The sequence below is a fragment of the Pinus tabuliformis genome, chromosome 3_1 (assembly GCF_031772625.1).
Source record: "Pinus tabuliformis cultivar Carrire ecotype Pingquan chromosome 3_1, CPIR1, whole genome shotgun sequence".
Classification (NCBI taxonomy): domain Eukaryota; kingdom Viridiplantae; phylum Streptophyta; class Pinopsida; order Pinales; family Pinaceae; genus Pinus; species Pinus tabuliformis.
The window spans coordinates 938436084-938446487 of record NC_142301.1 but is presented as its reverse complement, the minus strand read 5'-3'; positions in this window follow the sequence as shown (position 1 = coordinate 938446487).

Below are 10404 nucleotides of genomic sequence, written 5' to 3'. Positions count from 1 at the left end.
TTCTTCACATGCAACCCATGACCCTTCACCTTCCTTTGCTCCTAATTTCCTTTATTTTTATAAATAAATGCCAAATAATGCCACTTTGCCTTTCCAAAGCCTTTGTCATTACCTTTGCCAATTTCCCTTAGCCATAAACACATCAAGTGATGCCCACTAGGATATTTTGCCCAACATTCAACTTGGAATAAGTGTCTCTTAACCGTGGTCTTATTTTTCTTTTATTAACTTTTATTACATGAAATTTTAACCCGAAGTTGTTACACACTACTAGGTCTACCAAAATCATAGTGATCCTTTGCATCAAGCATTAGCTGTTGGAAAGAGATACCATCATTTGAAGAAATGTGGAATGCATGTAGTTAAGAAGAAACTTGCATCTCATTAGTAAGTGACAAGAAGGAAGATGAAGAAAACAACACTTCCAATGCATATTCTGCTCACTACAAGAAAAAGGGAGGAAACAAGAAGTTTGAAGGACCAAAGAAGAAGATTTACCTATCTAAAGTAAAATGTTATCATTGTCATAAGATGGGAAATTATAAGAATGAATGTCTAGAAAATCCTAGGAACAAGAACAAGAAAAAAGAAAGAGAACAAGCAATAGTTGATAATGAAGCTCTACCTAAGAAAAACAAGGTTGAAGAATCTGAAGTCAAAGACTCATATTATTAAGTCTTTTCTTGCATATCTTTCTAGACTATTGTTTTTAAGTTTTTATTTCTTTGATTTCTAGAGTTCATAGGTTTAATATGTCCTGGTAGGAATTCTTGAATTGTTTTGATAAGTTGTAGGTATCCCTCAAAAAGATTGGATTAATAGGGAGCCTTCAACATTTTACCAAAAGATAAGTATATTATTCTATGTTTCCTCTTTCATGTTTGATTTCCTCCACATATTGAGATATGTTTGTATTGCATATTCATAATCATTTCTTTGTATTTTCCTTGGTAGGAAATCTTGCAGGAATACACAAGGATTATGGAGGAAAACTTCAAAGAAAGACGTATAGCACCAAAGTAAGCTTGTTGCTAAAGAAACTCTACAAGGTTTGTTAAATAACAACTCAAGGAATGTTTGATTTGATTTAACTCAATGTAGATATTCTTCACACTATAAGGTATGATTATTATTCATTTGAAACTTGCTTTATATTACTCTCTCTCTCATGTCTATGGTTTTGAATCATAATGTTTGTTGTTAGGGTGATTAATCTTTAGATTTAATCTACCCTTATCACACTATCCCTTGTTGTTTGTTCATTTTAATGAAGCCCTAACCTTAGGGTTCACTATAAAACCCTAGCCCTTTGATGCTTAGGGCATGTTGATAATGAATCCCTAGTCTTTTTAGGGTTTATTAATAAAGTTTAGATCTCATGATGAAATCCTACTCTCTTGATGTTTATGGTTTTGGTAATGTTATAACCCTAGCCTTTTTAGGGTTTGATGTCTAAAGAATATAGATTTTTAAGGTGTGATGATTTAGAGTTTATGACAAAACCTTTGCTATAGTCAATATAAGGTCCTTGGAATGAAACCCTAGATGTATATGGCACTGTATAATTTTCTAGCCTGATTAAAATTTGTTGTATATCTAATTTTGGAATTTGATTTAGGGTTTACAATAAGAACCCTATTGTTGAAAAAATGTAGCAAGAAAGACTCAATTTGACTTTAACCTTAGTCAAATTGAGTAAATCGAATTTCCACATCAGCAGGACAACTTGGAGGCAATTAACTAGTGTGGCATTGCTCTTGTCACTTAGTTAGCTCAGTAAATTTGAGTTAGAAGGCTTGGAGTTCAGTTATGCATGTGTGATTGCTAAATTTTAGTAATCCAGTTCAGTTATTTTCAGTTGTATTCAGTTAACTGGCCTCTAACTATTGTTAGAGTTAGTTCAAGGTCAGTTGTGTAGTGAGACAAAAATCTAACTCAAATATCTATTAGTTAACTGATCAATCAGCGCAAAATGGCTAGTGCATGCAGAGAATTCGAGTTCCTCAACTAAAGTGGAGATGACAAGGCAATGTAACATCAATTATAGACTAGTCTTGAGTGTACAGATGTTGCATGCAATCAGTGATCAATCCTTGGGAATTGTGCAATCAAATTGGAGGAAATTCCTAAAGAATAGGGGCCAATTTCCTCAGGATTTGCGCAGGGAAATAGGGGCCTTGGTGAGAAAATGTTTGCCTAAGTGTTGGCTAGAGCTTGTTCATTGAGAAAGAGAACAATTATTATTTTATAGGTTGAGCTCAAAGGTGGAGTTGGCAATTGTAATAGTTTCTCAATTCATTGATTAATGCAAAGAGGCTTTGAGGGGTTTTTCCCAGTTGGGTTCCCCTAGAAATCACTGTGTATTTGTGGTTTTGCTTATTGCATGTCTATGCATGTTTTTCTAAATTGTGAATTTCATTTCGCAGATCAGTAGAGTAGAATTGTGTCTTGTGATTTTCAGTTAGAATTCTTGAGCAGTTTCAATTTCTATCAAATTTATACATGGTATTAGAGCCCTAAATTCACATTAGAACCAATATTTCGAACTTTTCTCTCAAGAATTTTGAATTTTCAGTCTTCCTACAACAATTTTTCTTCAAGATTTGGGGAATGTATTTCAACAGACTGAGATTGGAGTATGCACTGGAGGGTAGCTCAAATTTCATAGCTTGGAAGGATCAAATGGAAGCAGTGCTTGATGACAATGGTGTGCTAGAATATTTTAAATCAACATTACAAAACCTCCACAGTTGGATGCACAAAAATTAGCCCAATGGAAGAAGGATGTTGCAAAGGCCAGGAGAATTCTTTTGGAAGGTGTGAGAGACTATGTGGTCTCAAATCTCCATGGAAAAGAGACACCATTTTCTATGTGGAAGGCACTGAATGAACTCTTCCAAAATAGCAGTGACCATAGGAAATTGGCCTTGAAAAACAAACTTTGAAACATTAAGATGCAGAAAAATGACACTATTTCACAGTATCTCACCAGATTTACACAAGTTCAGGATGAGCTTGGAGGGGTATGGGTGACTATTGCAAAAGATGACTTGCTGATCCTATCTCTTCTAGGCCTTCCAAAATCTTGGCACAATGACCAGAACTTTGTGAATGGAAAGGAAAAATTACCAAATTGGGAAAGTTTGTGGTCTCATTTGGTTCAAGAAGAGTTCAGGAGAAATAACCAGGCTAGAATTTCATCTAGAGCACAGGATGAAGAAAAATTTGCCTTGGTTGGAAAGGGGAAGGAGGGGAAAAGAAGAAGAACCAGAGCAATCCTAAATGCGGCAAAAATAATGGTAAGAAGAAATACTTGAGCAAGATTAAGTGCTTCCACTGCCACGAATTTGGGCATTATGAAATGAAATGTCTACACAAGAAGTCTACTAAGAAGACTACAACATGAGTAGTAGGTGAAGAACTAGATTCACAATTTGAATTAGACTTCACCCTAATAGCATGCATGGCCAACACTGTTATTGGGAGTGTGTGGTACCTTGATTTCGGTGCCTCATTCCATATGACAAGGTGTAAGGAGTTTTTTAGTAGCCTAGAGAGAAGGATCTCCATATGCATATCGAAATGGGGGATGATGAGAGGTACAATGCTACAAGTATTGTTATTGTGACCTTTGAGAGGGAGAAAGCCTCTCCTCTTCACCTCAAAGATGTTATGTTTATACCCGGGCTAAAAAAGAACCTGATCTTTGTAGTAGTTTTGGAGAATCGTGGATATGATGTTATTTTCAGTAAAGGGAAATCCCTTTTGAGACACATAGCTATTGGGCAGGTGAAGCAGATCAGGGTTCGAGTGAAGAACCTATACAAACTAGAGGTGGGAGATTGCATTGCATTGAGTAGTAAGATTGAAAATGTGTAGAGTCGCCATGTTGGAGAACTTTGGCACAAGAGATTGTGTCATTCACACCACGGTGCCTTGAATATCATGCATCAAATTACCATCGAGATCCCTAAAGGCTCCCTTGACCAGCAGGATGTATGCAAGGGCTACACATTAGGGAAGTATAATAAATCCACTCTCCATGATCAAGAAAGCAGAGTAGATGCAATCTTAGAGTGAGTCCACTGATGTTTGAGGACCTTTTTCTACAGCCTCCATAGCAAAACATAAGTACTATGTTATTTTTATTAATGATTTCTCTAGAAAGTGTTGGATCTTATTCATGCGGAGGAAGGATGAAGTTTTCTCCAAGTTTGTTGAATTCAAGGCACTGGTGGAGAAGGAGAATGGGAAGAAGGTGAAGGCTCTCACGAGCTACAATGGAGGTGAATTTGTTTCACAAGCCTTCAAATATTTTTGTGCGAAAGAAGGCATTCGAAGAGAGATGACAACACCCAATAACCCATAATAGAATGAGGTAGCTGAGAGGAAGAGCAAGAGCATAGTGGGGGCAACAAGTGATCTGAATAAGAATATTCGTTTTTTGTGCTAAGATCCTCCTCAGATTAGATAGCAAAATTTTATTCATGTACTTAATGATTCATGAGTTTTACAAGAGAAAAATGAGTTTTTATGTTAATTTTATGAGCAATTTTAACATAAATAAGAGACTAAACAAGAACATAAAAATGTACAAAACATCACCAAAAACACATCACAACAAGAACATGATGAAGGAGTTCACCCCTCTTGGGCTACGTCTCCTTGGTCGAGCTTCCAATGGCTTGGGCCTCTCTATTATGCTCAAATGTATAAAAAGATGTGTTTATAATGCTCAAATGCTCTTGAAACCTACTCCAATGAGTCAAGAATATACAAAAATGGCTACCTAGTCTCTTTTTGCACACAATTTGGTCGAAAACTGGAGAAGTTATGACCTCTCCTAGTTTTCCCACAATTCGCTCCACAAATTGCCCAAAATTCGGCATCATCCTACAATTTCGCCCCATTTTCTGCTAACGAACGACCAAATCCGTTGAAATCCTGGCGATTTGTCGGATGGTTAACTTTTCCTCTGAGGCCTAAAAATTGGAAATTATGGACATATGGGGGGCCATGCACCAAGGGGCTAGCCCCCGATGCTGGCCCCCTCCCTCTGGCGGTTACATCACAATTGCGAGAGCGTTCACATGGGCGGATGACCCAGTAGTTAGGGCTGGCGGTCGGCAACGGTGGTCGGTGGAGCGGTCAACGTTGGCGGTTAGTGGATCATTGACATATTGTTGACATGGGTGGTAGTTAAATCTGCCTGACCCTCCATACCTTGCGGCATTACCGTTTAAATTAAACGCACCACCATGTTATATTAAGTGACAAACCGTGGGCGCAGTGGTAATGTTGTTTGTTTGTGTGATGGGAGGTCGGCGGTTCAACTCCCGCTACCTCTGCCCAATGTATAGCCAATTTTTGGTGGCCTCTCGGACTGCCACATGGCGGCCTTCGGCTGGGTCACATCTCAACCCATGGTTGGCTACCTCACCAACCAATAAAAAACCATAAATTTCAACCAATTGGAGTGTGCCACTTAGCATGATCTAACTCGCTGATAAAATTTTGATGCAGTTAATTTCCACATACCCTACCCCATCAGTGCCACATTAGTAGTACGAAATACTGACTGCGCTGTCCATTTTTTTGAAAATTCGCTTGTTTACAAAGTGGACAAAACTCATTTCTGGAGTCATAAGGATTTCGTTTCACACAAAACGAGTTGCGCCGGATTTAGGATGATGAGTACTACACGGTTATTCAGGTTCCACACCATTCTAACGACTTTGATTTTTGAGCGTAATTTTGAGCACCTGATCATTCCTCCCCACTAGAAGCCTTTTGGACCCCAAAAGATCACTTTTAGTTGTGCAGAAGGTGAGGATACAGTTCCCTCACCTTTCCAATTTCTATCCATTTGGATTTTGAAGTATTTGTTCCCTTGAGCCCCACTCGAAGATAGGCGACACTTCTTCTTTTCAATGTCCTTGTTCTTCTGTCAAGTATAGTGTCTTGCTGGAGCTCATCAAGGAATTCTAGAGAAAAGTCTTCAATAGATGGAATTTGAACATTTTCTCCTTGATCTTCAATCAAAGGAGGCTCATACAACCATAAATTCTCAACATTAACAACAACATAAATTTTCATATATGAAGGTAAATCCAACATGAAGACATTATTACCAATCTTTTCCAAAATTCTGAATGGACCATATCTAATTGGTTTTATCTTTTTACCTTCTCCTTGGAACCTCTCGTTGCTAATGTGAAGCCAAACTTCGTCACCGACTTGGAACTTGTGATCTACATGATGCTTGTCATGCCTTGCTTTGTACTTGCCCTTGCTATTTTCGGGTTGTTCTTGAACTCTTTGGTGTACCAATTGGATTTGTTTAATGAACTTTCTAGCTTTTTCTATGTCACTATGACCATCAATAGAAACATCTTTGCCAAAAATGAAATCTAAAGGAGATTTAGGCAAGTATCCCAAACATGCCTCAAATGGCGATGTTTTAGTTGAAGAGTGCTTGGCCCATTGGTAAGCATGCTAAATATAGTGAAAATTTTCATCCCACAACTTAGGATGCTTGCTACAATACCCACAAAGAAGATGTATCATTGTTCTGTTCACCACCTCTGTTTGACCATCTGTTTGTGGATGAAAAGTTGTACTCTTTTTCAATTTGGTGTCCATGCATCCCCACAAGCTTGACCAAAAATTCCCAACAGAGTGAAAATCTCGATCACTGACAATGGATGTGGACAATCCAAAATGCACCCTACATTCTGAAAGAATAACTGAGCAGTTTGTTCAACTATAACTTGCTTTTTACATGGCATCAAAATACACATTTTGTTGAACCTATCCACAACTACATACAAATAATCATGACCTCCTTTTGACAATGGAAGACCTCCTACAAAATCCATAGAAACACTCTCCCATGGTCGTGAAGGAACCGGAAGTGGTGTGTACAATCCTAAATTCATATTGCTAGGCTTACTGACTACACATAATGAACATTCTTTAATAAAACGTGACACACTTTCAAGCATACGAGGCCAATAACAATACCTTCATAGATGTGCCACCATCTTACTTACACTGAAATGACCAACAATAAGAGAAGTATGTGCCTCTCTTATGATGTTAACTCTTTCTCCCTGTGGAATACAAATCTTGCCAAGATGGTACAACAAGTTATCATGCAAATAATAATCCAATTCCTCTACTTGGTTACCTTGACTCAAGCTTGCATAAGCATCTTGAAAGTCATTGTCTAATGCATATTGCTCAATATAACTTTCATGCAAAATAGAATTATGCTCGAGTAAAGTAGCCACACTAACAATAGGCCTAGAAAGCATATCAACAACTTTATTGTAGATACCTTTCTTATACATGATTACTAAGTGGAATTGTTGAATAAAACCCATCCATCGGAAGTGCTTTGATTGCCGCAAATTTGATTGAGATTGCAATTATTGCAATGGTTGATGATCAGTGTGAATGAGTTTTTGCACAAATGCATACAATTCCTTTTCATATGTAGGATAGTTGATCACTGCACCATTAAAAGTTTCCGAATGAAAACAGATAGGCTTACCATGTTGCATGAGGACTGCACCCATGGCATAGTCACTAGCATTAGTCTGAATCTCAAATGACTGTCTCAAGTCTGGAAGTACAAGTACTGGAGCTGAACTGATCTTTTCCTTCAATGCATCAAAGGCCTTTTGTTGTTTGCCTCCCCACTAAAAAACCTTTTTCACACTTGTCAATGCATGCAAAGGAGATGCTATAGAAGAAAAATTAGCAATGAATTTCCTCCAATATTGGGTTGCTCCCAAAAAAATTCTTACCTCAGTAACTGTCTTGGGCCTTGGCCAATTCAAAATGACATCAACCTTGGAGGGATCTATTTTCAACTCACCTCCTCCAACAATATGACCCAAGTAAACTAAAGAAGTTTTTCCAAACTCACACTTTGACATCTTAAGATACAATTGTTCTTTCTTCAAGACATCAAGTACTTTTCTTACATGCATGACATGTTCATCACGAGATTTACTGAAAATTAATATGTAATCTAAGTAGACTATAAAAAACTCATCAATAAATGATCTCAACACATCGTTCATCACATGCATGAATGTAGCAGGAGCATTACATAAACCAAAAGGCATAACTAGCCATTCAAACAAACCTTGTTCTGTTTTGAATGATGTCTTGCAAATGTCTCCTTCAACTATTCTAATTTGATGGTAGCCACTTCTTAAGTCCAACTTAGTAAAATACTTTGCATCTTTCAATTGATTAAGTAAATCATATATTCTAGCTAGTGGGTAACAGTTTTTTACCATAATTTTTTTCAATGCACGGAAGTCCACACACATGTGCCATGTTCCATCCTTCTTTGGCACTAAGACAATAGGTGAACCACATGATGAGGAAGATGGCCTGATGATCCCTTTATCCAACAACTCTTGAATTTGCTTCTTAATTTGTGCACTTTCCATCACTAGCATCCTGTACATGCCAATGTTAGGAAGGGGACAATCTTGATGCAACTGTATCTCTTGTTGGATTCCTCTCTTGGGAGGTAATCCCTTTGGTTCCTGAAACATGTCATCATATTGATTAACTACATCAACCAATTCAGATTTCAATTTTGAATCACAACATTTGAAATCTTCATTATCAACATCATTCTTGGGTTTGATCATTAGAAGCACAAAATTATTGCTTGAATTCACTAGTCTTTTCATCAGCCCCGCATTAACAAGTGAAATATTCAATTTCTTTCTATGATCTCTCACATTATATTCTACTTCACCTTTGAACAAATGGTATTTGTTTTCATGTCTATGGAAGATATTTTTTCTGTCATAGAAGTACAGGAACCCAAAAACTATGCCACATATGTCTAATGGCACAACATCAAGCTCCACTTCATCTATGAAATTTGCAGTAATGGTGAATTTCAGTTTACACTTTCTAGTAACCCGCAATTGTGCATTGTCACATACCCATCCGAGTGGATATGCTTTATGATGTGGAATGGTTTCCAAGTTTAAATTGTTGACAATGTTTTCCGAGATAAGATTGGCTTGAGAGCCACTGTTGAAAAGTGTATCAATCTTGCTAGGTTTTGAGATCACCCTTATGTGAAAAAGTTATATCCTCTTCTTTTCATTTGGAGTTTCATTTTGTGAATTTGAAGAACTAGTGCTAGAAATGGATTCTTTTCATTTTATACCCATGGTTGTAATTTTAGTTTCATCACTCGAATCGGATCCCAATTCAAATCTTGTTGAGTGGTTGAAATTGTCTTTTGTTTTCCCTTCTTGTTGAATTTTTTTGTTTCATTTCGGGATGAAGCTTCCAACAATGAGCTTCATCGTGACCCTCTTTGGAACAATGTTTGCATGTTAATTTCTCTCCTTCCTTATTGATAGATGCATCTTCCTTTCCCTTCCCTTTGAATCCCTTTTCTTTTCCTTTACTTTTAAATGGCTTTTTACTACCTTCTTCTGGAGCGTTTTTCCCTCTTGCCTCAAGATGAGTGGCTTGCACACACACAACATCTTGATTATTGGGATTAAACATTAAGATAGTATGCCTAAGGTAACTGTGTAAACCCCCTATGTACTTCAGCAACGTGTCTTGTGATTGCAAATCTACACCTAACATTAAAGACCTTTTTCTGAATTCTTGGGTGTAATCTTGCACATTTTGACCTTTTGAGTTGTCTAAAGTTCTGCCAATTCATGATGGCTTTCTGCATATAAGCTAGAGGGTAGATTTTTTTTTAATTGCAGCAATGAAATCGCACCAAGAAATTGAGATCTCACCGTGTTTTTTTATCTCCTCTTGTGTCCTTGATTCCCACCATATTAGTGTTGCACCCTCCATTCTTAAGCAAGATACTAAATCTTTATGTCATCCTCTTGAAGGTTTTGAATTTTGCAATAGAACTCCAACTGATGAATCCAATTATCAAGCTTCTCTGCATTCACTTCACCATTATACATGGGCAACTCAAATTTAACATCAAGTTTTAATAAGGGTGATTTACCAGTTCCTTTTGAGGTATGTTAATGAGTATGAGTAAGGGTTGTGTTAGTGGAAGAGGGTGAAGATGCTTATGAAGAAGAAGATGAAGAAGATGGTGGAGAGGGTGGAGATTTATCTCCATTTCCATTACCTCCTCCTAAAGAACCTTCTAATTTAGAAGGTTTGAAGCCTTCACCTTGCAGCCTGGTATTCCTCTCTTCATAGAGGACCTTCACCATGTTTGTCATATCAAAGAAAGCCTTCCTGAAGACCTTCTCATCTTATGTCATGTTTGTAGGTTATCCTTCATGAGACATGCTCTCTGGAGTCTCAACTGCAACTTGAGGATGAACTGTTGTTGAAGATTGTGGCAACCTTTCCCTCCTTCCCCTTGACCCA